Below are 26,187 nucleotides of genomic sequence, written 5' to 3'. Positions count from 1 at the left end.
TTACCACACTGAGGTTTTCCTTCAGTAGTTCAACCGACAGGCCGAAGTTTGTGACTATAGCTAGACGGTCCTCGTGGGAGTTTACGTGGACTCGATCCCCATGGCTGAAGGGCAGATCTACAGTGCTGCCATTCACCTGAATAGGGCAGAGAATTCAACTTACTGAGATCTCACTGTTCGTTTAAGAACGAAGCAAGTTTCGAGCCTTCATGGCTGTACAACATCTCCTTAAGTGTCAGAAACCAGATCACTGACTGAATCTGGTTTCTGGAGACTGGTAGCACAGCTTTAGTATCCCCTTACCATTCCCTGACCTTTCCCATGACTAGCAGCATCAAAATTAATGAAGAAATAAAGTTTTAAATCAGCATAAGAAATTATGCACAAATAATAGAAAAGCATACCAGTTGCAGAATTCAGCTTTTTTTTGAAGCAGAGTTTCATCTTTTAGTTTGCCTAAGGTACATACAATCCTGCCCCTAACTTTTGGCATAATATGCAATAAACTTTCCCGATAACGAATTCCATCCAATTTTATGGCTCCCTCCCTACTGCAAAACTTGCAAACAAGTTTTTATGATCATAAATCTATAGCATTAGAAAAGAGCAAATGGTATCTGAAGAAGTGAGCTGTGACTCATGAAAGCTCATACCCCACCTCCAATTTTGTCAGTCTTATAGGTGCTGCTAGAGTCTTGCTCTTTCCTACTGCTACAGACAAATTAACCCAGCTACCCATCTTGATCTATCTTTGTGATCTACGTTTTGTTTAATAAGAATTACGGGCTAACAGCGCCATGGTCAGCATAGTTACACCTTTCTAAGTCCATTGAAGTTACAAACTTCTTGCCAAACAGTCTTATTAATCCCTACCTCTCTTCTGAAGCAGAAGATAAACCATGGAAGTCTCTGCATGATGGGTGGAGCCTTACCTGTACCTTGTCCCACTGGCCTGCATGAAGGGTGATGCTCACATCAGACACCAGACAAGTCACGGCCCGGCCCTCAGGAAGTGGACTGTGTTGAATGAAGATGTCAAATGAGGTGAGAGTGGGGTTGCCAGAACAGACTGCAACCAGCTGGTAGAGACAGGTGCCCTTGAACTCATATGTCTGTCCATCAAACGTGGAGAAGTAATAGTCCTCTGAAGATGTGCAGGTGGAAGGGCGGAGGGGATGACACCCTCGGACTCCATTGACTGTAGCACACTTTTCATTGGCTTTGCAACCAGCTGGTTTGCAGATCACCATCCCCTCACTGGGGTCACACCTGCAGAGACTGCCACAGTTGTCAACCCAGAATTCCTCCCCTGGTTTGTAATAGAAACCATTGTAGGTACAGCCGCAGCTCTCCACCGGCACACACCTGTCGACGCTTAGCACATAGCCGTCATTACACTGACAGGTTTCCACGCATGGCTCTTGGCAAGCAGAGGGGGCATCGGGATCAGAACAGCTGGCAGGGCAGGCGTTACCACAGGCCTCATAGTGGCTGTTCTCAGGACAAAGTACAGCTGTGAGAAAAGGAATAAGTGGGTGAGCGTCTGGGACCTGGTACTGTCCATTTCCAAACACCGTCCTCCCGTTCATTCTCTAACCTTTCTTCATATCCTTTGCCAATTCTCATTTGCTTTCCGCTTCTAATCCACCCTACATCTGTTGTGGACCTTTCCTATGGCCTAGGAGCCATTCAGGGCAGACTGGCCATTTAACTGACTGGGAAAGGTCCCGGCAAGCCACTGCCGCAGAGGACTGCTTGCAGCCAGAAGAAATAGAGCCCAGCCTCAGTAGCTCTGATTAGCACTGTAGATTGACCATTTAACTGACAGAGAAAATTCCCAGCAGGCCTGTACCTCTGAGGGCAGTAGGGTTGCCGGCTCCAGGTTGGGAAATTCCTGGAGATTTGGGAGGCGGAGGGTTTGGGGAGCGGAGGGACCTCAGCAGGATATAATGCCATACAGTCCACCCTCTAAAGCATCCATTTTCTCCAGGAGAACAGATCTCTGCTGCCTGGAGATCAGTTGAAATTCTGGGAAATCTCCAGTCTCTACCTGGAGGCTGGCAACCCTAGAGGGCAGCTGGGAGCAAATTGTCAAGCTCAAATAACAGTTTGCCCTGGCCTACTCCATGGCCTTTTTAAACTTCCCAAGCCATGCCTAGACCTATTTCCTTAGCTCTTGCAAATCCAAGGTAAATACTTACGGCATGTGACAGGAGTTCTCCATTCTCCTACTGGGCAGCCCTCCTGGTAACAGGCCTGAGCATAAGATTCGACTGCCTGGCATAGGATGTCATGGTCTCCTCCATTCATGCAAACATCATAGGCACAGTTGTGAAGGAAGATCTTGGGATCCACCGCAGAATGACAAACCTTGAAAGGGCCTTCTGGAGCAGAGATCACCCCACACTGTCCCTCAACTTGGTATTTTTCCAGGCTGGAGCCCTCACATGTCTTGCACCACCACAGGCACTCATGGACACATTGCAGATCGCCGTCCTCCACCACCCAGGTTGCAGCCCATTTGGCCACTGTGGTCAACGGGGTGCCATCAGGCGCGGTTTGCTCATCATCCAGGAGTTGGTTGAAGTTTCCACACAGTCCACCCACTTTATTGAAATAGCTGCTTGGCAGTTTGAGCTCCACTCGCCAACCCCACTCAAACATCACCACCAGGCCCAAACTGGTCTGCACCACAGCTCGGTTGCCACTCAAGGTCACGCGGACCAAGCCATCTTCTAGGGATACTGGCAGATTGGTGAGCACGCCATTAACCTGAGGAAAAGTGAGTCAGAGGTGAACACCTGTTAATTGCAACTTTTACAACAAGATATGGAGACTTAAACAAGAGGACTCACTCAAGTAGTAGCTGTACCTGCTGTTGGTATTCAAATGAGACCAGGAAGGATGTTGACACAAAGCATATCAGCCTCGTGGGCTACTTTATTTGCCTTCTGATCGAGAGCAGAGTTAGAGATACTCCTAAATTCAACTCCAGTTTGTAGTATAATATGCTGTTACATAATCTGTTTCTATAGTCTTTTATATATTTTGCTTATGCAATTTTATGCCTGTCCTTATTGTTTACTGAGGGCTTTTTTCCTCTCAAATAAAATTTAAAACTTAAAAAAAAATCGACTCCAGCCATTTCAGAACTCTGCTGGACTGAAACATGGGCTTGTTGGAAGCTGGTGGGTTCTCCTCTGGGTCTCTAATGTGATATGGCAATGCCGTTCTCTCCTTTTGGCTCATAAGGCCTCCATATATAGGGTTGCTCGCTCCAGGTTTGGAAATTCAAGAGATTTGGGGGGTGGAGCCTGGAGAGGGTAAGGTTTGTAGAGGGGAGGGGCCTCAGCAGGATATAATGCCATAGAGTCCACCCTCCAAGGCAGCCATTTTCTCCAGGGAAAATTATCTCTGTTGCTTGGAGATCAGTTGTAATACTGGGAGATATCCAGCTGCCACCTGGAGGTTGGCAACCTTATCCATCCATGTGTGTCCCCTCTTCTGACCGCCACACTCTCCTTTTGCAGCCACCCTAGAGTTACATCATGGCAGTGCCCGTGGTTTATGGCGACTCTGTAGTGGCCTGATTTGTTTGGTGGTGCCTGGATTTTCATGCTGTTTGTATTAATGTGTATTAATACTGGGTTTTATGCTATTTGGAATAATGTTTTATTGTATTTTAACAATATATTTTGCTGGAGGCCACCCTGAGCCCACTCATGGGAAGGACGGGGTATAAGTCGAATAAAATAAAATTAAAAAGATGTCTGAAATCCTTGGAGCCACCTATCTAATTCTTGACCACCAGACCTAGAATATGAAATATGGTCCAGATTGGAATTAAGAGTATCAATTCATTCCTGGGCTTGGAAGTGGGTTGAATTCAGATTAAATTTTCCTCTAATGGAAGGAACTGCTATCAGTGGAACAGAACTTCCCCGCTTCCCCAGGCAGCTCACCCAAATGCTGCTCCTAGCGAACAGTGGACTCTTAGGAATGGCATGAGCGTGGTCTGCAGCAGGAAGGGGGAATGGGTGGAAATTACAACTCCTCTTCAGTTTGTGGAAAATTTAGTCTGGATGCAACCTAGTAATTCCACCCAACTTTCATCAGAATTGCCTAGCCACTCAGCCATATCCAGGGACCGTAGGGACAGGATAGAATTTAAGTACCAATTGCATAAAAGGTCTTTGCAGACTATTTGGGGACCCACAACATTTGGGGGCGCAACTGCTTCTTGGCAAAAAGCTGAAGCATCCTTACCCGGACTCTGCCTCTTTCATTCTTGCGAATGTTTATCTCATGGTCATATGCATGGACTGTGACTTGTTGCACATAGGAGACGGCCTTGTTTTTGCCCCGGTTTTCATTCTTTGCTTCCACTGAAAAGGGCAGGAGGCCATCGCTGCTGCCTTTCGAGTGAGACAACACGTAGGTGCAAGTGCCTTGGAAATCATAGCTGCAGCCGTCAAAGGTGTGATAATGTGGGTCGCCCCAGCCCCAGCAGGTTCCCACGTAATCAGGGACACACTGAGCCTGGCCCTCCATAACCTGGCAAGTTTCTTTGAGGCGGCAGATTTTGGCTTTGCATGGATCTGAAAGAGAAAGATCACAGGCTGGAGTGTAGCAGAGTCCGGAATCTACTGGAGTATATCACTCCACTAGCACTAAGAGGGATGGATCAACTATGAACCTCTGCAGCTGGGACCAAAATATCTCATTTCATGTCAGACTCATGTATAGAATCTCCGAATACGGCATCCTTTCATCCTCCCACCCTTTCTGGCCTAACTTAATGTTAGGCTCTTCCATTACGTCTCCTGCAGGGCGTTGCGTTCTGCAGACAAGCAACTCCTGGTGGTCCAAGGCCCAAAGGACATCCATCTGGCCTCAACCAGGGCCAGGGCTTTTTTTGCCCTGGCCCCGGCCTGGTGGAATGCTCTCCCGCTGGAGATCCGGACCCTGCGGGACCTGTTACAGTTCCACAGTGCCTGTAAAACGTAGATTTTCTGCCGGGCCTTTGGCTGAGTCCAGCAGGTGTCCCCCTTCTTCCATCTAAGACCACCACTTTTTCTGGGGCTGCCCTCAGCCATCTACTATGCCCATATATGGACTCTCAAATATATATTTAAGTAGCCTGCGCCTGGACTATTTTAATGACTTTTTAAAGATTATTATTGATTTCATGGTTCTGTGATTAATTCACTGTGTTTTATGAATGTTAGCCACCCTGGGCCCATTTGTGGGGAGGGCAGAGCATAAATCAAATCAATCAATAAATAATAAAATATTTGATTTTTGATTAGAGACACCTCTAAGACAGAATACCCAGAAGCCTTTGGTCCAGACCATGTATATCTCTCATTATATCTTTCATCCCATAATCTAAGCATTCTAACTTCTAACCACTCCCACTTCTTACTATATTCAACTTAAGTGATTGTGAACACATTACGGCTCGTTAGGCTTGCTGTTTGCCTGCTCACAGCAAGTAAACCCTTTCCTTCAGCCCCAATCACCCACCATCAAGAAACTGAGGAATGGGAGAAAAAATAGCAGTCAAATGGCTTCCATAGTGATGCTCTAGGAATTTCCTCAAGTCTCTATCGTCTTTATGCTCAAGATTAGGGGAAATTCCTAGAGCTTCTCTGGGAAGTACTGTCACATCCTCCCCAAATTCCAGCCTCCCCAGGCACCACCTTCAAAACCATTTCATCATTTGCAAAGGCAGTGCTAGCAACTCTACTCTCTATGCTATTATAACGTTCATTAGTGTGTCATTCCCAATTTGCTTATTGTACCCAACAGTGCAATATTTCTGGGTCCACTGATAACAACGGAGGAATGGCTCAAAAGAACTTTAATATGAACAGCAACTAAACATCTCGAACAGGAGTCTCTACATCTTGTTCTACAATAAGGTCATGTGATCTTAGGGCACGTCTGCAACCTACCATAACATTCCTAAGGGAAGGTCTCTGATTTATAAACACCATTACTACAAAAGAGGGCTGCTGCCAAGAATTTCTCCTTCTTTACCTTGGTTGTAGCATTCCATGATACCGTCTTTCACCTTGCAAGTTTCGTCCAAGGAGCAAGCATGGGTGTCACAGAGGAATCCAACAGGTTCGCAGGTGCATTTCACGGTGCAGTTGTCCATCAGAACAGACTCATTAGGCTGAGTATCAGGAGACATAAGCACAGGCAGGATAAAAGAGTCCTAAATGCACTTGGAAGAGAGGATATTCCATTTCAAACCAAACCAGCATTCTGATGCAGGCTTCAAAGGTGGATGGGAACTATAACCATTCAGTCAAAGAACATCCCCACCCCAAGCTAGCAGCGGCACTACAAGCCCTCTAGCTCAACATACCTGGAAGTAGCGGCCATGCTCAAAGCATCCGCACGCATCCAAGGAGACGCACTTGTGGCCATCAAAGAAGAAATCATCCTCACACTGGCATCCCTCTGCGCAGGTCTCTGGGCAGCGGAAATTATCCGTGATCCCGGAGCAGTGTGTCTTGCACAGGTTGGAACAGATGTCATAGTGGCTGTTGGCTGGGCAAGACAAGGCTGGAGAAGAAAGGGCACAGGGCTGTAAACAAGGGAAAGCATAGCCCAGATAGGGCAGGGTTAAAGTTTTGCATGGGATGGGGGTATGTTATGATGATCAGAGTTGCTCTCAGAACCAAATGGGAGCAGTTCCTGAAGGTCGGCCTGTCAGACATCTCATCCTTTGCTCTCCAGGGTAGTTTGACAGTTCTGTTAGAAGATGGGGGGTTGGTCAGGCTGCACCTGGAGCACTATGTGCAGTTCTGGAGGCCTCATTTCAAAAAGGATGTGGACAAAATTGAAAGGGTGCAGAGGAGAGCAACAAGAATGATCAGGGGTCTGGAGACTGAGCCCTACGAGGAAAGGCTGAGGGCCTTGGGAATGTTTAGTTTGCAGAAGAGGAGATTGAGGGGGGACATGATTGCTGTCTTTAAATATTGGAAAGGATGTCATTTGGAGGAGGGCAAGGAGCTGTTCCAGTTGGCAGCAGAGGATAGGATTCGAAGCAACGGGCTTAAATTACATGCAGAAAGGTACCGGCTGGATATTAGGAAAAACTTTTTCACGGTCAGAGTAGTTCAAAGGTGGAATCAGCTGCCTAGGGAGGTGGTGAGCTCCCCCTCACTGGCAGTTTTCAAGAAGAGGCTGGATGAATATTTGTCAGGGATGCCTTAGGCTCATCCTGCATTGGGCAGGGGGTTGGACTAGAATTTCCAACTCTGTGATTCTGTGATTCTGTGATTAGCAAAGGCTATTTAGGGTCATTTTACATGTTACTTCTTTTAAGAGTTCTCCATGGAGCCAATCCTTGCTCATATAAACACACGTCAGCTCCAGAGATTGGCTTCTATAAAAAAAGAGAGTGCAAATGGGCTCAGAAAGTAGGGAAGGGAGAGCTTTTGCCTTTCTCTCAAGCGTTTTCTCTGTGCAAAAACAGTGCAGAGGGAGGGAGTTTTCCCCTTTCTGCTGCCACACATGCATACAATACCTCCACATGGAGCTGCAGAAACGGGGAAATGTCTCCCCTCCAAATGGGAAAAAAAAGCTTTGAAGAAAGATAGGAGTTCTCCTTCCCCAGAAGCAGCTTTTCAAGCCCATTTGCATTCTGTTTTTTTTAATAGAAGCCAGTGCCCGGAGCTGATGTGTGTCTATGCAAGCATGGGTTGGATCTATGGAGAATTCTTAAAAGAAGTAACATGTAGAGTGACCCTAAGCGGCTTTTGCTAATGCAACCCCTCTTCTTCTAATGGAACTGTCAAACTGGATGGCCCAGGCTAGCCGGATCTCATCCAATCTTGGAAGCTAAGCATTGACACTGGCCAGTATTTGGATGGGAGACCACTAAGGAAGGCCTGCGTTGTTGCTACACAGAGGCAAGGAATGGCAAACCACCTCTGAATGTCTCTTGCCTTGAAAACCCTGCAGAGTCTCTTTAAGTTGGGTGTGATACCACCCTCTGAGTTTCCAAATACAACTTCAGAATTTAAGAAGCGGTCCTTAAACTTGGGGGACCTCAGAACTTTGGGGTCTCAGAAGTAAGGAAGTTGAGAGAATGAGAGGGGAGTAAAATCTTTCATTGCGCAACTCACGACAGAAGGAGTGGCTCCTCCAGGGTTGGATAGAGACTCCAGCCTCTTGACAGGCTGTCACATAGCTTTGGATGTTCTGACACATGGCTCCATGGTCCCCATCACCCATACATAGGTCAAAGATGCAGTTGTCCAGATACGTGCTGGGGTCCACTACAGCATGGCATGCTCTGAAAGGGCCGTCAGATGCTGTGAGCATGCCACAGTAGCTGGGTTGTTTGAAGAGTTCTTTCTTCTCCTTCTCACAAACTGGGCAGTTCTTTCCAGAGCATCCATCTGTGCAGGATACGCTGGAGAAAGGAATTTTCCAGGCAGCTCCAAATACAGCCACATCTGAGACAACATGGCCATTCGGGAGCTGGAATTCATCTTCCACCTTTCCATTGTAGTTCCCACACAAGCCACCCAACTGGCCCTGGTAGCTGCTTGGAACGGTGACTCTCACATTGTAAACCAGGTCATAGCTCACTGACAAGCCAAAGGAGGTTTCTATCACAACGTTAGCACCATGCTGAGCAACTCTAAGATCACCATTTAACAGAGTCACTGGGAGGTGACAGAATATCCCGTTCACCTGGAAGAAGAAGAAGAAGAGCAATTCCTTGATGAACAAAGCATGTCTTGCAAATGAAGGAAACGAATGATGACCACATGGCAGGTTGCAGAAGCACAGCTTGAATCTGTCATCAAAATGTCCCCCGCTGATATTGACGGTGTTGGGATTAGAATCTGGCACCCATTAGAGACACTTACCCATTTGACTCACATTCTGTTTGCCAGTTGTGTACCAGGAGCTGATTTTTCAACAACTGGTTCATTAACCTGCTTGGGTCGCCTCATATCTAGCGATCATGCCCTCTGCCCTCCTTGATATTAAACAGGAAAAATCCGTATACATGAATCCCCTTCCTCTCTATCATATTAATGGGATTGTTCTTTGGCAAAGGACCGTCATGAAATTGGTCACAAGGAATAACTTCCTGTAGTTAAAATGAAACATTCTGTGACTATCCCTTCTTGTGACAGTTTCAGGTGGGTAGCCATGTTGGTCTGCATTAGAACAGCAATACTTGAGTCTGCGATCACATTAAAGGCCAACGAGATTTCCAGGGAATAAGCTTTTGAGAGTCAAAGTCCCTTTGTCAGATAAAACTAAATTCAGGGATCTCCATTCCTACTTGTATCTGATGAAGGAAGCTTTGACTCTCGAAAGTTTATACCTTGGAAATCTTATTGGTCTTTAAGGTGATCCCAGCCTTGAACCTTCTTGTGATCTTGTAGTACATTGGTCCTGTACATATGTTGTATGTATGTAGCTTCCCATTCCACCTTCTACATGATAACACCTCATTAGTAGAAGACTAGCCCCCATGCATGTATGTAGATCTCTATACCTACCTTGACAAGTCCCTTTCTGTTCTGCATCAATGTGAGTGCGGTGTTATACACATCCACGGAGACCATCTTGGTAACAGAAACCCTTCCATTCCCAAAAGCCTCATTCTCTACAATAACTGAGAAGGGTTGCAAATTTCCACTCGGTTCAGATTTGACTAGGAAGTATGTACAGGTGCCCTGGAAATCAAAGGGAAGCCCATCGAAGGAACGATAGTGAGGGTCACCAAGAGCCGAACAGGTGGCATTCCCAGTCGGGTAACATTTCCGGGTGCCATCCACAATTTTGCATTCCTCACCAAGGCCACAGGAGATCACCTCACATGCCACATCTCCACCAGCCTGGCACTTGCAGCGCTCCTGGCAAGTCGGGTAGAAGAGTTCCCCTACTGGGTAGTAGCGTCCCTGAGAGAAACAGCCGCAGTCAGCTATAGGGACACAACCCGTGCTGCTCACGACAAAGCCCTCATTGCATACACAGTCCTCCTCACACTTGGCAAGGCAAGGAACTTTGACGTAGAGACTGCTGCATGTCTGGGGGCAGTCCTTGGGACAAAGTTCATAGTGACTGTTCACAGGACAGGATGGGGCTGCAAGTAAAAACAGAGAGAAAGTTAGCCAGGGGGATCTAAGAGGTGCAAGATTCCATGATCCACCAATCTAAAGCATTGCACTAAAGATCTCCATTTCTCTGGGTCTCTTTGGAGCTCCATTCCATATATGTAATGCAAACAAAACTACCAGTTTGGCGTAGGGGTTAAGAGCAGCAGGATTCTAATCTGGAGAGCCAGGTTTGATTCCCTAGTCCTCTGCTTGAAGCCAGCTGGGTGATCTTGGGCTAGTCACAGCTCTCTCAGAGCTCTCTCAACCCCACCCACTTCACAGGGTGATTGTCGTGAGGAGACTAATAACACGCTTTGTAAACTTCTCTGAGTGGGAGTGAAGTTGTCCTGAAGGGCGGTATATAAATCAAATGTTATTATGTTATTGTTATTATACTTAATTCCTTATCACAGGGTAGAGCCACATGAGATGCATAGGCACATGTCAGATCCTGCAAGGATCCCTGGGAAATGTAGTCTTTAAAAAAAAAAAACAGCCACTCAATGTGATTCTCGGCTGGGGAGAATTGCGACTGGAGGGACTTTCTCTCTCACACACTCTCTCTCTCTCTTTCAAAAATTCTCTGAAAGCTTGGAGCTTGGGATGGGGGGGGGCAATATAACAAGAGACAGGAAAAACTCTGAGGTGTTTTGTGAGCAAGAGGGAAACCCAGTCCCTCCCATCCTTCTTCTCCCAGCAGGGAATCACAGCGCAGATTCCCCAACCCCCACTTCCACCCCATCTCTGAGCTCCTGAAGGAAAACCAAAGTGATTGGATTTTTGAAAGAGAGACTCTCTCCAGTTGACTGGCTGTTCTTTGTAAGAAAATCCACTCAGCTCAGTTTTCCTCCAGGAGCTTGGAGAGGGGGGGAGGGTAAAACTACCACTCCCAGGGAAGCTTGCGTGACACAATCCATGTTCTTCACGTGTAATTCGTCTCGTATGTTTCCACTCACAGACAAGAGTTTCCTGCAAGTAGAATATCTGGTCCTTCTTGGTATCTACGAAAATAATCAGCTCTTTTCAGCATGCAGATGCGTGCCTCTATGCTTTTACTGCAATATAACAAAACCCTTCATATGCCAGACAGTAATCTCCTCATAGTATGCTCTTAAATCTGAAAAGCCCTTTGTTGTGATCTATTGTCATTCGGCATCCGTAATCACTCCACTCTCCAAGATATAAGGACTGTGACTCATGGAAGCTCATACCCTACCACAAATTTTAATAGTCTTACAGGTGCTACTGGACTCTTGCTTTTTTTTAGTGCTACAGACAGACGAACACGGCTACCCATCTTGATCTGTTCTCATCCGCACTGTTCCTTCCTCATTCATCAAGCTCCACCCCCAAATCCGGCTTTAAAGGGACTAGCCCTTCCCCAATAGGAACTGGCCAGTACCTAGTCTGACCATGATGAGCAACATTCAAACTCTTTTTTTTTAACCAATGGACACTCACGGCAGAAGGCTGAAGATCTCCAGGCATGTATACTAACACCAAGAGCCTGGCAGGCAGCAGCATAGTTGGCGATCGCAGCACAGGTGAAGGTATAGTGCCCCTTGAAGAAACAATAGTCATAGATGCAGTCCTGGAAGGCTCCCTCTTGGTCAACGTGGCCATGACACTCCTGGAAGGGTCCATGCTCGGCCACAATGAGCCCACAGTACCTGCCAGAGGCGCGCTGTTGTTCTGCTATGGTGGCTAATCCCGGGCATTTGGGCTCAATAACCTCATTGCAATCAGATGACCCAGTACCAATGTCAAATAATGGCTTTCTAGGGACAGGGATGCTCCCAGGCACCAGGGCGTCATCAGCCTGGTTCCCATTGAAGTTCCCACAGAGACCACACAAGGCACTCGCGTATATGCTGGGCACAGTGACGGTTGCTCGGCTCTCCCAGTTAAAAGAGACAGTGAGACCAAAGTCAACTTGGATCATGGCTGCCCGGCCCTTCTTGTATGCATCAATCTTTCCATCCGCTGTGCTATAGGGAAGGTAGGTTAATAAGCCATTGACCTAGGAAGAGAGGAGAAGGGACTGATGTTCAACAAAGAAAAGAAATGTCCTGGCAAAAATATATACAGCTAAGTACCTTACCCACCATGTCCATTTCAACATTTGTATACTATAACCACAAAATATTTCTTATCAGTTATAGAAGACCTGACTCACCAAACCAAATGTAGCCCCCAAACGTGTGCAGGGGGCCATCTAGACGGTTAAGAAACATCCTACTTGAGTTGTTTGCCTAGAACTGCAAAAACAGGGTGATTGAGTGTCGGGCAAGTCACAGTACAAGTTTGATAGATTAGATATTGTAGAGGCGAGGCCCTTCTTATGGAGAAGTATCCTTTGGGACACCCGACTGCATCAATGCATTGCATCTCAGACTGCACGGCATGCCTTAAGGATAACGAAAACCAGTTGTTACCTAAACATACCAAGATTCTGCCAGGAAATTGCCTGCTGATTGTGATCTCAGCACCACGGACATGCAGGTCCACCCTCCGGGTGAAGGACACAGCACGGCTTCCCCGGTGTTCATTTTGAACATAGACGTGGAATTCCTCCAGGTCTGCAGGGGCATTGTGACACAACTCAGCAAACACATAGACACAGACCCCTTGGAAATCGAACTTGAAGTTGTCGAAGGTGAGGTAATGGGGGTCCCCCTGTGCAGAACAGGTCCCGTAGCTGGCGGGGTAGCAGCCCCGCACGCCGTTCACCACCTTGCATAGTTCTGAGGGCTTGCAAGAACCCGCTGCACATTCCACCTCTCTCTTATCCGGGTTGCACGTGCATCGTTTAGCACATATTTCATTGTCCCAGAAACTCTCACCAGGGGCATAAGGGCGCCCGTTGTACAGACACCCACAGCTGCTTTGGGGGACACATTTCCCCTGGCTTAACACAAAGCCTTCTTTACACTGGCAGCTTTCCATACATGGTGCTTGGCAAGGGCTCTCAGCTTTGTCACCCGCACAAGTGGCTGGGCAGGCTGTTCCACAGAGCTGGTACTTGCTGTTCGGAGGGCATTCCAGAGCTGCGGATTTTTTTCAAAAAGAAAAGCATACATTAGAGAATGGATCCAAGACAGAGAATAATCTAGTGCAGGAGATAGATTTTTGACAACAGAACCTATGAGAAGGCCGGGAAGGCAGGAGCTGGGGTGAAGCTCTGCTATAGGGAATACTCCAGCCAGACACCTATCTTGGCTTTGCCACTCCAGTGATTTGGGACAGAGACAACATCCCTATAATAGTTCTCAAGAGCTAGTTTAGTGTATGAGATAGTGTGTTGGACCTGGGGTGCGGGTGTGTACTAATTCAAATCCTGGTTCATGCCACAAAGTGCACTGGACCAGTCATTTTCTGTCAGCCTAACTTATCTCATGGGATTATTGTGGGGAGGGAAGATGGAACCACTTCCTTTGTGGAGGCCACTTTGGAGGAAGAATGGTATAAAGGGTTAAATACCCCCAGGTGGGGCCTGGAGATCTCCCGGCATTTATAACTGATCTCCAGATGACAGTAAAGAGTCCAGTAGCACCTTTTAAGACCAACCAACTTTACTGTAGTGTAAGCTTTCGAGAACCACAGCTCTCTTCGTCAAATGCATGGGGTTATTATGGGGAGGGAAGATGGAGTCACTTCCTTCATGGATGCCACCTTGGAGGAAGAATGCCATGTATCTGACAAAGAGAGCTATGGTTCTCAAAAGCTTACGCTACAGTAAAGTTGGTTAGTCTTAAAGGTGCTACTAGACTCTTTACTATTTTGCTACTACAGACTAACACGGCGAACTCCTCTGGATCTACTCCAGATGACAGATATCAGTTTCCCTGGCAGAAATGGCTGCTTTGGGAGATGGATTGCATGACATTTAACCCCACTGAGCTCCCTCCCCTCTCCAAGCTCTACCCCCAGATCTCCAGGAATTTCCCAACATACAGTTGGCAACCCTATAATATGGGGAAAGAGTGCATGAACAATTACCAGATTTGACTCCGATGACTTGCCAGACCTGTGGCAAGGAAACAGTCGATACCTATAGCAGACTATGAGCCAAGCCACAAGTGACGCCTGACACAGGTTGGACACTTGTCAGCTTCCCCCAAGTTTTGATGGGAAATGTAGGCGTCCTGGTTTTACAGCTTGGCTCTCCACTACAGCTGCAAGACCAGGATGCCTACATTTCCCATCAAAACTTGAGGGAAGCTGACAAGTGTCCAACCTGTGTCAGGCGTCACTTGTGGCTTGGCTATGAAGCAACAGGTAATTTTCCACACTGTTCTCAGACTCTCAAAAGTGAAAATATCCCTAGTTATTACCATCCTTCCCCCAATAAAAATGGTCTTCTAAACCCCCCTCCAAATCTTCAAATCCCCTTCCAGAAGACACTCATCTACATTCCACTTTTGATCCATTCAAGGAATGGGGCATCTCTTCACCGCAGATTTAAACTGATTTCATAGTCATTTTCCTAAGAGAATTTTAGAATTCCAAAGAACCCTAGGAATTCTTGATTACGAACATTATGTGGAGGCTGAGACTTCTCTGTTACGGATCCCTACCCTCCCTATTGACTCCCTCTGAACACACAAATTTGCAGTTCTCAGATTTCCTGCAAAAGAGTAAGAATTAAACTCCCTAGCCTACGCTGGCTTTTTAAATTATTTAAGGGGCATCCCTTGACAGTCACATGAGTAAGCCATTCGCGTATCCAGATAGTTCCATGCCAATTAACGTGACATCAATCAGCTCAAAGTCACTCCACAACTAGATACATAACTGGCCCGTTGTTTCTTATATATAGTCTTGCATACTTACGGCATCCAGCAGATTCCCGCCATTCACTAATCTGGATTCCCTCTCTCTGACAGGTATCTGCATACGCCTTCAGAGCATCGCACAAGGACTGTCTGTGGCCTTCATTGGAGCACAAGTCATACACACAGCTCTCAAAGTAGGTCGTGGGGTCCACCTTGGCGTGGCAAGGTGTGAAAGGTCCATTGGACACCTTGGTTATCTGACCACAATAGGACTCTGCTGCAAACTTTTTAGCCAGACCAGACGGGCATGGTTTGCATTCCCCATGGCAATCATGCCAGCAGGAATCATCTTTGCTCTTCACAGCCCAAGCACTGCCAAGGGCAATGGCATTAGGTGCCACAGTTCCGGCTGGTGTCTGGAAATCATCTCCCTTATCCCCGTTGTTGTTCCCACAAAGACCACAGACGCCACCGTGGTAAGCACTTGAGATGGTTACACGTAACTGTTGGTTCCAGTCATAAGATATGCTGAGCTTAAATTCTGTAGCAAGTATGACGGAGGTGCCACTATGTGTGAGCCGCAGACTCCCGTTGTTCAGGAACACGGGCAAGTGTGTCCGGATGCCATTTACCTGCACAGGGGGTCAGGAAGGTTAGAAGGTCAGAGACACAGTGTTCCTCAAGTCTAGCCATAGCAATATTTTCAATGCAGGTTTCTCCCTCTTGCCAGAGGGTAGTTTTGGTAAAGCTGTGACTGTGGTCTGTGATGATGAGAAGCACTTAAGGGATAAGAACGGGGCCCTTAAGAATGAGGGTGTATATGAACTTTGGTTGTCAAAGTAATAATAACCTAATAATAACATTCGATTTATACACTGCCTTTCAGGACATCTTAACACCCACTCAGAGCAGTTTACAAAGTGTATCATTATCCTCATAATAAACATCCTGTGAGGTGAGTGGGGCTGAGAGAGCTCTGAAAGAGCTGTGACTGATCCAAGGTCACTCATCTGGCTAGAGTCCCATGCTCTTAACTGCTACACAAAACTGGCAGGGGGAAACCCTTATTCTTGAGCAGTAAGAAAAAGTTGCCTAGGTTAAGATTTATTTATTTGATTGATTGATTGATTGATTGATTGATTGATTGATTGATTGATTGATTGATTGATTGATTGATTGATTGATTGATTGATTGATTGATTGATTGATTGATTGATTGATTGATTTTTAGCCCGCCCTCCCAGCAGGTTCAGTTAGATCTGGTTTAGGCTTTTCTGTGATTTGTTTTTTTTCCAAACAGGCACTTTACAGTATGTTCTATCTAGGGACAATGTTTATTGATTCCAAACTGTGGTTTCGGAATAATGTGGACTGCTGAGAATCATCTTTGACTTTTCCTATGGGAGAAATGGAATATAAGTATAATTAATTAATATCTCTGTGTTGCAGGAAATCAAAGGAGAATCTCTGGCCATAGGTAAAAGAAAAAACTCCTTCGACACTTTCAGATCGACAAGAAAGTCTTCTAAAATGAAAAAAGGAAGATCAAACAGTCATTGATTTCCATTCTAACAACCATCTTTCCCCTGCAGTCTTAGTGGGGTAAATTTTTCTAATTGTAACCAAAGCCATTCAAACATCTCACAATATGTCAGAATTGCCAGCCATTTTCAGCGTATTTTAATTTCTTTCTGAACGGGCTTCGATGAATCCCCCTCCTCATTAAAACACTGGATACACTCCAGTTCTATATGTCACGCTGATTCAAGACCTTCAGATTTTTAAAAAGGGCTGCTATATGTAAAGAAGTATGAGTCATGCCCAAACAGGGCTGCCATATTGATTTTAAAAATCTGAACATCTGCAATAACATTTGTTAAAATAACAATCCAGGCTTTTATGGAGTCAACTTTCTTTCTCACTCAATTGAGTACTTTCCAACACTCACCCTCACGAAACCAGTTTCGGATCTAAATGCTGTGATGATGTGTCCATAAACTTCTACGGACACCATTGCCACATAGGATACTCGTTTATTCCCCCTGTTTTCATTTGTGGCAGTAACATGGAAGAATGGGAGTCCATAGTTATCACTGCATGTCTTGACAACTGTGTAAGTGCAGGTGCCTTGGAAGTCATAGTTGAGCCCATCAAAGGTCTTGTAGTGTGGGTCGCCCCACGCCCAACAAGTAGCTTCAGAGGAGGGTACACACTGCGGCTGACCATTTATCATCTCACACACCATGCCAACTTGACACTGGGTGTTGGAGCAGGTGAGCTCTGGGATGGGAAACAGAAAGGATGGGAAACAGAACGGCAGGTGTCATCCTCCGGAAACAACCAGATCTCACTTAAAAGAAATTTCGCACATGTTTGAAATGCCGCTCAAAATGTCACTTTTTTAAAAAAAAATGAGTATTTTTCAAGTGATTGCTTATGAAATTTGAGGGACTCTTTGTCAATGAACCATAGGGACCCCACCCTCTCTCAAATATTGTTTACAATCCCATGTCAGGTTTGGTATAGCTTCTATTCCTTGTGTGTGCAGTGGCTGGTTAGGATAACAACTCCAGTGCATGCAGAAAAGGGCTTTCGCCTCCCTGACCCAAGCCGTTCTTCCAACTTGAAATTAGTAGTAGTAGTAGTAGTAGTAGTAGTAGTAGTAGTAGTAGTAGTAGTAGTAGTAGTAGTAGTAGTACACCTTCCCCTCCAGGGGGGGGGCGGACCCGGCACATATGACAGCAATGTGATGACATCAACTTTGGGAGAAATGTCATCACGCAGGCCCTGGGCTGTCATCGCTTCTCAGTGGGCCGTTTCTTAAAGAATCAGCTTGTTTGGGGCCCAAATTGGCCTAGCACAAAGCATGGGAGCCCTCCCAGGGCCTGTGCGATGATGTCTCTCCTGACAGTGATGTCGTCACACAGTGTTGGGAGCATGCCTCGAGAGGCCCATTTTCCCTCTCCCCTCCCCATCAGCCAGTTGAGTGTTGGAAGGGGCTGGAGGGTGTTAACAGGGGATCCTCCGCCTCCACTGGGGGACCGGCAACCCTACTGGATTCCCCAAATGGCTAATATTGGGCCAGTTGGGAAAACCTATGTGTAACATATGGGTTTCCTGAAACAGCACCCCCTATGACTGTTTCTGCCCACTGAATTTCCTTCACGATGCCTCTATTCAGGGCTTTTTTTCAGCAGGAACGCAGTGGAATGGAGTTCTGGAACCGCTTGAAAATGGTCACATGGCTGGTGGCCCCGTCCCCTGATCTCCAGACAGAAGGGAGTTTAGATTGCCCTCCGCGCTGCTCAGCAGCACAGAGGGCAATCTAAGCTCCCCTCTGTCTGGAGATCAGGGGGTGGGGCCACCAGCCATGTGACCATTTTCTCCAAGGGCAACCCACTGAGTCCCACCACCTCTTTTCCCAGAAAAAAAAGCCCTGCCTCTATTATTATGCCACAAGCCATAGAAGCATCTACTCACTTTCTACACAGGTCCCAGATGTTCCATAGCTGTTCTGGTTGGCAATGCCCAAGCTGAGGAGGCCAAAGGGGGAAGTGGGATGTGCCACATTATAGGACCTAAATTTTTCACTCAGTGCATAGAGCCCCCAAGAGAACTCTGAGTCAGGGATCTGGCTCCAGCGCACTTGGGCCACAGGCCTCCTGTCCACAATGAGGCCACCGATCTCTGACGTCTTCATAATGAAAAGAGCATAGTTCTCAAAGCCATTCTGTCCATTCACAGTGTATCTGGGGCAGTAACTTTTGATGTCTGGGATTCCCATCAAAAATGTATCATAAGAGAATGTCCGATTGGTCGCGCCTGTGCTGTAGAAGAGCGCCTGAACTGACTCGGTTGCTGTGAGGTATACTGGGCTGCCGGACAAGACCAGAATCTGTAGAGTATCCCCACGCTGCAAATTTGCCTTCTGCTTAGATCCACCAACCTGATAATTCAAGACGGTGCGTTGGGATGCAGAGATGTACAGTATGTCACTTTTTTCTTGCCACGGCAAAGGAGGGACCAGAAATGTCTTCCCCCAGCTGGACACTGGTAGGAGCTGCTCAAAGACATGGTTGCACTTTGTGTTCATCCATGAACAGACGTGACCAGCCAGGACAGCCACTGGCAACTGGGAGACAATCCTGGTGCCGGATATGTCACCAGTCCCTTGCAAAAGGATTCCCTGCAATGCACTCAGGGTCACCGTCAGTTTTGTTCCAGCAGAGTATATTTTTCCCTTGAAGGTTACTTGCCCCTTCACATAGATGTCTACCGTATTGGGCCCTTCATCAGTCAAGACAGAAAACTGTGGAAAGGCCCCTCGAGGGCCTCTGGATGGAGCTACTACGTAATATTCATTTCCTAAGTCACTCACAGGATACAGTGCGGCAACATCTGTACTTAGCTGCTTGGAGTTCAAGGACACTACAGATACTTCCTTGTTTGCTTCGATCAGGACGACATCAGAGAAGAAATCACTGACTCTGATTTCCACCGACTTTGGGAGATCGATTTGCCCTACATGGCCAGAATCTAGGAGGACCTTCTTCTCAAATTTGCTCTGATGACATGTGTAGCAGTAGCTGGAGACCATCACTGAAGTATGGTCGGAGGAGACGGAGATCTGCAACTGAAACTGGCCGGTTGTTCCATAATTTGACAAAAAGGAGGTGATGTATCTTGTTCCCAGGTATCCACCCAGGCAGACATCTGAAAGGGATGGCAAAAGAGAGCATGTGAGAGCTGGTGTGGAGTACTGGTTAGACTGTAGGATTAGGATCTGGGAGACCCATGTTCAAGCCCCCACTTTGCTGCAGAAGTTCACTGGGTGGCCGTAGGCCATTTCCACACTGTCAGCCTAAACTACCTCATTGGATTATTGTGATAATAAAACGGAGGAGTAGAGAATGATGAAAGCTGCTTTGGGTCCCATTGTACAGAAAAGTGGGGTATAAATTAAAAAGTAAAATAAATTAAATGTTATATCACAGTAGTATCAGAATGGATTTCCTGGGATTTTTATTTTATTTATGTTATTTATAGTCCTCCTTTCTCATTGAGACTCAAGGCGGATTACACAGTGTAAATCAATATGATCTGTGACGGGACATTCGATAATCAATGCAATAGGGTATGGGATAACAGAAAATATGCAGGAATCTGATACAGAGCTAAAACAACACCGAAATAAAGCAAAAGAAAGCAGAAAGCTGATACAGAAATTTAAAAATGCTGAAAGAAAGCATAAGCAATTAAATATAACACATTAAATGATGCAGAAATTACCCAGTAGGAGCTCTTTACTCTGTAGGGGTAATACACAAATAACCATGCTATAGGATTCCCCCATGGAACAAATAGCAATTCCAGAAGGGGTGACTCAGGCTGGAATAAAAGTCTGAAGTTAATCGAGTAGAAAGCTGTTCACGAAGGCCCAAGTTTAAGCAACCTAACATATTACAGGAAGGGGGTGTTTTTACCTCTCTCTCCCCAGGCTACATGGAAGATAGGGTTGCCTACCTCCAGGTGGTGGCTAAAGATCTCATGGAATTACAACTAATCTTCAGGCCACAGAGATCAGTTCCCCTGGAGAAAAGGGCTGCTTTCGAAGGTGAGCTCTATGGCACCCCCACCCCAACTCTCCAGGAATTTCCCAAGATGGAGTTGGCAACCCTAGGGCAGAAAGTGGAGTCAGGGGGTGCATGCTTCATGGCACATGTCCCCAAACCTTAATATTACCCCCTTTCTAGGATACTAGAACTGGAGGCTTTGACTCCTTCTCAGCATAAAGCAACTTGATTAAAGCAAATTAATTACAACCTCAGAAAGCACTTTTCTTCTGATTATAGCTAATTCCCCCACTCCCAACAACTTTTTAGCTTTGAAGTGGTCACAGTCCTGAAAGCACACAGCATCTCTTAGCTGTCAGACCCCTCCCTCATGCTAAAAGGGACCTTTATGAATGTGAAATATCATAACCCCTTTGCCAACAGTCCCAGACACTGCCTAGCAAGGCAGCACGGATACCAGGTGGCCTGGAGACTGGAAAGAACAAAACCTGTAGTGTAAGTTAGGGTTTTAAAAAATTATTTAGATATATGTATTGTTAGTGTGGTTTAGAATGTTGTGTTTTCTCTTATTCTCTATGTTTTATTCTCTATGTTTATTGTTTATAGTTATTATGTTATGGTTTACAGTTTAAATAAAGAAAATTCTACACCCAAGATTGGAAAGTTACCAAGACATGAGTCATAAGGGAATGCCTAACTGGCTGCCCCCATGCCCCAAAGAGCAGCAGAGATAATGAGGATTCCCGAGAAAACTCCCTGCCTAATCCCATCAACACCTTCCTCCACCTTTCCCACTTACCTAATCAAGGCTATTCAGTGCATTTGATAGCCTTCCTGCCCAATACTTACCAGGTCATCAAGCTATATTTTTACCTATAGTCCAGCCCAAATAGTCTTATCACACCTTTCCCACCTTATTATCTTACCTCTGGACAAGCCATTAAGCCATTGTTTTGGGGCAAAGATGTCAGTTTTTCTCCCAAGTACACTAACTGGGTTGCCCAGCCATGTGCTCAGTGTATGTGCACCTTGGTACCTGTCCACATACCCTCAAGTTCACTTGAGTCTCCTTCTCTCTGTGAAATGCTGGTCATTTTGCTGCTGCTCCATGGACCTTCTCTCCCCGAGACTGGTAAGTATCACCGTATCCTAATTACTCTCTCCCATTTTCTTCCCTTTTTTCCTAATCGGTAATGTGTTTATGCTGTGTGTATTTTCTGTGTGCTTGCTTCCCCCCCCCCTCTGTTCATAAAGAAAGCCTCCCTGTAGAACATCTGTCTGTTTATTTGAGAGTTCTCTAAGGGAACAATCCTGTTATACGTAGGTGGAGATTTCCCCATTACCTCCTCTCGCTGTGTGTCCTTGAATGCTAATTCCCCCAACTCACAAATAGACCCTCCCCATTAGGGCAACACATCCCTAATTCCCCTCTCTACTCCAAGGTGCTAGACAGAAGCTGTAGTTGTTGAAGAGTGAGAGAATTAGGCTTTGTCTACACACATAGCAGGTTAAGGTTAATCATGAAGTGGTAAATTAGCTATATTATTTCAGAACACCAGTGAGGACAGCCAACTTTTTAATGTTCCCTGTGGAAAAAATCCCTATTAAAAGAAAACTTGACATCATAGAGAAAGGTTCTAGCATAGTCCCTCACATGTTGTGCAAGCTTCCCACTTAGAGAACATTACTTCGAAGCATATTTAGACCAGGCCTTACTCTGAAGCAAGGGTGTTGAATGAAAATACAGATTAAGGAGTCCATGAGAAACTAAAGAGCAAAATTCAGATCCAGTAGCATCTTCAAGACCAGCTGTATTTCCAGGGTATGAGCTTTCAAGAATCAGAGCTCCATCAGAAACTGATAAACTCATGGTAAGAAGTTGAACCAAGACTGACAGAAGTGAAGGAATTCAACTTTAGAACTAGACACTATTGGTATTTAAGAGGGAGGAAATAGCATTTATTCTGTTTCTTTTTCTTTTTTTCTCTTCTGTATATAGTTCAACGGAAATGTACTCTAAAAGTTTTACTAAATATTACTTTTTGTTTAAGGTTCAGCACAAAAACTAAATAAAATTTAAATTTAAAAAAAGATTGACAGGAGTGTTGAGTTGATAAGAAGGCCTTGATGTAAGAGCTGTGCAGAGGAGACTAGTTGATTTACAGTGCAATCCTAAGCAAAGTTACTCCAGTGTAAGCTCATTGATTTCAATGGACTTAGACCGGAGTAACTCTGCTTAGGATTGCACTGTTAAACCCCCTGACCTTCCTTGCTACTGAATTTGTAGATGGGTCTTTATTTGGTGAAAAGGTCAAGGGGCTATTCTGCCTGTTAGAGGCAGAATAGGTGACCTAAGCTATGAGTGACAGGACTTAATTTCCTTTTCCTGAGCCCGATCATGTCCATAAGTTAGACACATCCATTAAGTATCTTCTATAGAAAATGTCACGGGACCACTGGCATAGGTGTTTCCAGTTTGAATAGTTTGGGAGCTAAAGATATGAAACAAACCAGATAATCAACTACTTACCCATTCTGTTCATTACACCATTGCTCACAATTAGAGATAGGCACGAACAGCAATACAAACTAAAAAAAGCCACAAACAGCCCAATCAGCTGTTCGTGAACAAGCTGTTTGTGAGGCCCCATTCTAAACGAACAGGTGGTGGTTGCAAGACTTGTTTGTTGCTGTTCATTGCTGTTCGTCAAACCAGACAGTCTGGCACCTGCAATCAATTCCCTTGGCAACTGGAGGCAGGGACTGCCTGAACTCTGTCTGAACTCCTGCTGTTGCCCTGGAAATCCCAATCTAAGCCCAATTTAGCTTGATAGGCAGGTCTTCCTTTCAAGTGTGGAGCTCCAAATTTGTTACAAGAAAGCAAAGAGCAGGGGGGAGGGGCTCTCAGCTCTGGTTTTGCAGACAGTGGAGAGGGAGAGACAGTTGTTGTTGGCATTTTGAGAGAGAGACGGAGAGTGCATTGGAGCTTGAATTTTCTGTGTGTGTGGTGGGATAGGGATCTACCTCTTCAAGTTCCAGGGCTGCTGCCAGGCTCTGGACTAAGCTATTATTTATTACTGGTACCTTTCCTGCTGCATGCTCAGGTAAAGTTTCTGGGGGTGGTGCAGTAGGGATCTACCCCTTCAGGTTCCTTGGGCTGCTGCCAGACTCTGGGGCCAAGCTATTATTTATTATTGGTACATTTCCTGCTGCCTGCTCAGGTAAGGTTTCTGGGAGTGATGTGGTAGGGATCTTGATGGCTAGAGGAGAGCCTGCTGGCCCCCACAAACAACGAACAATGAACATGTTCGTGAACAGGTAATGTTCATCAGTGTTCATTGTTGGTTGTTCATGGATGGCAACGAACAACGAACACCATGTTCGGGTTTTTTTTTCTGTTCGTGCCCATGTCTACAACCCAAGAACCCAATAGCTAGCTCTCCTGCAGATCTTTGGAGAGAAGTGGGGCCAAAGAACACATTTCTAACCCCTCTTTCTTTAATAGACCCTTATCCTGTATCAAGATGAAGAACTGTGAACATCTTAGTTCCTCAAACTTGGCCTACAAACAGGTTCCAATGCCATTTGAACAACTGTGATATTGTTTTCCCCACTTGGTTCCTTAAGCACAACCCCTTTTTCTTGTACTTTACATTAATACTCACCCCAGAGTACTGCATTCCAGACCCACGTGAATATGAGGAAACTCTTTGTCACTCCCATATCTGAACAAAGAAGGAGAGAAGAGAAAGGCTGTGATTGAATGGTTCCTTCAGGTTCCTTTGAAGTGAGTCAACCAGACACGTCTGTCAAGGCTCCATCCAATTTACATGTCCTTTCTATCTGTCTAGAACATTTTTTCCTAGGATCTTAGGTAGAAGACTTTCATATCACATACTACCTGATCATTCTTTAAAAGGAGATGCTGAAGATCGAACCTGGGACCTCCTGCATGCAAAGCAGGTGTGCTACCCCTAAGCCATGGCAGAAAGAGAGCATGGAAACGTGGCAAAGAAGCCCTTCCAGAAACACAAAGCATGATGCATGACATACAGCAATCGCTTCTATTCTGCACACGCTCTTTAGTTAGCATTAAATTCCACTAAATCGAAAATGGCACATTTGCTCATCCGCCCTCTCACCTGCGGTCAGATCCAGCAAGTTCTACTCCCAATTTTGTTTTGTCCCTTTATATAGTTTGGTCAGCACCCTCTGGAATGTTATTTGCATTTCCCCAAGGCCAAGAAGAAAGACAGGTGCAACCAGCTATTCTACCCTGAACTGTAAAATACTCAGGTGGGGTACGAAGTAGGGTCCCGTATGGAATCTGACTTTTGTGTGGTCAGTTCAGGCCAGGATATAAATCACATGCCACATGCCAAAACTAGCTCCAGCTAGCAAAAAAAAAAATTCTGCGTAAGATTGGGGAATGATCCCTGCCAACTAGAGGAGAATCAAATGTGAATACCAGAGTGAGGAAGAGGATAGATAATGCAATCCCCTCTGCATCAGAAAACACGAAGTTACCATTTCTGTTCAATCTCTGCCACTCTGCTGCTACAAGACCCTTAACTTTTCTGTAACTGTGGACATGACTTGTCTCTTCATCCTGCATACTCCCCTGGGCAGAGAATGTCTTACAGATCGTATTTCGGCAACATAGCAATTGACTGATTGCAGCGAACGTAGCGATAGATAGATAGATAGATAGATAGATAGATAGATAGATAGATAGATAGATAGATAGATAGATAGATAGATAGATAGATAGATAGATAGATAGATAGATAGATAGATAGATAGATAGATAGATAGATAGATAGATAGATAGATAGATAGATAGATAGATAGATAGATAGATAGATAGATAGATAGATAGAGTCTACCTGTCTCACTGAGACTCAAGGCAAATTACATAGTGTTTGCACACAGTCAATATCAAGGACATTTCAATAAACAATGCAATAGGGTAAATGCAGGTTTCCAAAGACATAACATTAGCAAAAATCCAATAGAGTTGAAGAAATGCTGAAGCAGAGCATAAGCGATTCTAGGAGTGACATTAGACAACACAGAACTACCCAGTAGGGTCATACGTAAGGCAACAGGTAGTACATAGGAGCACATACTTAAAGCAACAGATAATACGTAAGGCAATATTGTGGCGAAGTCTATGGTCCTTAAATTGTTAGTGAAGCATCTCTATGAGACCAGCTCCCTACAATACAGCCCTTCTATCTGTGTAAAAAGCCCTTTTGAATAATTCAGTTTTGCATAGTTTGCAGAAGGCCAGGAGAGTGGGGGCTCTCCTGGCATCCTCAGACAGGCCATTCCATAGGACAGGGGCTGGGCTCTGTGGGGTAGGGCCATGGCTTAGTGGTAGGGTATCTTCTTGGTATGCAGAAGATCCCAGGGTTGCTCCCTGGCACCTGCAGTTAAAAGGATCAGGTAACAGGTGATGTGGAAGACCTTTACCTGAGAAACAGAAGAGCCACTGCCAGTCAGAATAGACAGTATTGGCCTTTATGGCCATGGCTTTAATTCAGTATAAGGCAGTTTCATGTGTTTCTGTGTGCAGATGACAAAAGTAAAAATCACAGACAATGTAAGGGGTCTCTACATGCTGGAGGTGGGGGCTCCCCAGGTATGCAGAAAAATCTGACTTTGCAAATTAACTAAAAGAAAAAGAGAGGAAAA

Source organism: Eublepharis macularius, chromosome 15 (genome assembly GCF_028583425.1).
Source record: "Eublepharis macularius isolate TG4126 chromosome 15, MPM_Emac_v1.0, whole genome shotgun sequence".
NCBI lineage: Eukaryota > Metazoa > Chordata > Lepidosauria > Squamata > Eublepharidae > Eublepharis > Eublepharis macularius.
This window is presented reverse-complemented; position numbering follows the sequence as displayed.